This window comes from Clupea harengus, chromosome 11 (assembly GCF_900700415.2).
Source record: "Clupea harengus chromosome 11, Ch_v2.0.2, whole genome shotgun sequence".
In the NCBI taxonomy this organism is placed as follows: domain Eukaryota; kingdom Metazoa; phylum Chordata; class Actinopteri; order Clupeiformes; family Clupeidae; genus Clupea; species Clupea harengus.
Genome location: NC_045162.1, coordinates 5,392,168 through 5,394,667, shown reverse-complemented (window position 1 = coordinate 5,394,667; position 2,500 = coordinate 5,392,168).

The window sequence follows — 2,500 nt, the reverse complement described above, 5'->3', positions numbered from 1 at the left end:
AGGATTACACCGCTTCAGCAAATATCGCTGTGTCAGGTTTTTTTTTTTTTTTAAAGAAAGAAAAAAAAAACAAGGGTTTCATTTGAAGTTCATCATCACGAACTCTCATCAAGCCTCTCTCTCTCTCTCCACTGAGACAACTGCATTACAGAGTCAATACAGCAATCTGGCATGGTTGATTCACTTTTGCTTTATCCTAGGGTAGCTCAGCTTGGGCTTGAGAAAGTAATCATTCTCTCATTATGATTGTGAACAGAGCACTTCCTGCAAGAACTGCAGGGACCGCAGGACACGGAGAACGGCAACAGAGAGGAAGAGGAAGAGGAAGAGCAAGGAGAAGAAGAAGAATGAATTTGGAATGTTTGGAGAGCAATTTGGAAAGGTAAAATTTGTCTTTACCATTCGAAACAGGATGCACAATTGGATGACTCCAATTGGGCCATTATTCAGAAAGCACTAATTAAATCGAAGTTGTGAAGCCTGCAGATTTGCATTTTGGGGGAGACAGAACAAGGATATTGCACTGTAAACGACGCAATGAAGAGTGCAACCAATACAATATGATGAAATGTCGTTCTATTTTGCTGAAGGTTTATTGGCCATCACTGACTTTACAAGAGAGTCTGTTTTACAGTTTGAGATTTTATTAGAGTTTTCCTGTCCTATCAACGGACCACACGCCTAATGAAATGAGTGATTAAGGCTTACTTTGGCCTAAGATTTGAGGTTCAGTGGAGACTGAATGCTTATTTGGGCAAATTGAGAACCTAGCTTTACCACCTTAAGACCCTTCTTCCTGGCCCCAGCGGCCCCATCCACAGCCAATGAAGTCACACATCCGTGTCTGTGAAACTGGCCTGAATAGCTTGTATTGGCCCAGCTCCCCTTTTGTTTGCTGGGCTCGCACATTAGTCAGTATGACACCTCAGAACAAATTACATCTTCTGTATCACCATATCACCTGCCGATTACACACCTGTTTTAACATACATTATCACTTGAATTGTAGATAAGCATGAAGTACGTAAGAGTAAAAAAGCAGCATAGCAAAACAATCAAAAATAAACAAATAACCGGATGATGGATTTGTCTAGTGTATTGTGGCAGACTGTAATCAGGTAAAATATACTCAAGTATTACCACTCTGCAGAGGTGCTGAGCCAGACAGGGATGCTGCAGTCGGCGCCGTGCGAGTCTCACTGCAGCTGTGCCTCCAGAGAAAAGTGCTTAACTTGAACAGCCTTCTGTTCAAGTATCCTCCTGTAAATCGGAGAGTGGGGAGAGAGTTCCAGACTGTTCCAGGGGACTGGATTAAAGTTGCCGGGCTGAAGCCTAAGAAAACAGGTTGAAACAAAACAAAAAAGAAAGAAAGAAAGAAAGAAAGAAAGAAAGAAAGAAAGAAGTCAGGGAGAAAGTGGAGAAAGTCAGGGAGCCCACTTTTGTTTCGTTTAGTAGGTCTGCTCCAGAAGGTCCTAATGGACTCGGTTTATTAAGAAATGGCTTGGTACAAAAAATAGTGGCACAAATAAACAAAATAAATTCTTGTCCGGATCCCTGTTGCTTATTTTTTTTCCCCCACAGCATACCAAGGCCTTGATTTACCAAAGGATAGATTTTCGTACAAACAGATTCAATATCGCCCCACCAGAAATGTTCAAGATGATAATCTGACAGGATTCAATCTTTCAAATGAGTAAATAACATTTATTTTTCACTACACCAATACAGCTGCTTTGTTAGTAATGATATCAAGCTTGTCACTCAAGGCCTTTGATTGTCCATGTTTTCTCTTCCCACCTTTCACATTCAGCATATGAACTACCGCAACAAGTCATTGCGCGACAACACGTGTTCTCACCATGTGAAAGCCTACAGTACTCGTGACACCACTTATGTCCGTTACCATGTGAATACTGTGCGCAGTTTAGTTAGATTCCTTTATTCGTTCTCCCCCATGCAGCTGTACACCTGCAGCCTGCTTTGGCTTTTTTATCCACGTTGGTAAAACTACCTTTGCAGTGATTCTGGACTCCTCTTTGAACAATTTATTACTTGAAAAAAAGAGAGAGAAAAAGAGAGAAATTCTATTAATAAATTGAAGCATTGAAAGGACCTCTTTTTTCCCCTAACATCTATAAATTCTCCTTTTTCTTCTTCAAAAAAAAGACCATGTGGCAAAGTGTAAAAAATCAAACTTGACAGAGCCTCATCTTTATGGCCAATAAAAGAGGCTGGGCCACCAGCAAATGATTGCGGCAACGCTGCAGCCAAGTCAATGTGGGCTCAATCGAGACCATTTCCCTCTGCGAGACCTCTTCTATCGTGGCCCTTGGTGATTTATTGCTGAATTAACGCGGTGAGCAGTTCCATTTCTCTGCCCTGCCTCTCACGCTCAGGAGCTGTGTGTGTGTGTGTGTGTGTGTGGGGGAGGGGGGACAGAGGGGAGTGGGTATTTAAAGCTGACCACTATGACAGACAGGGGAGCATGGAAGATGTCCCA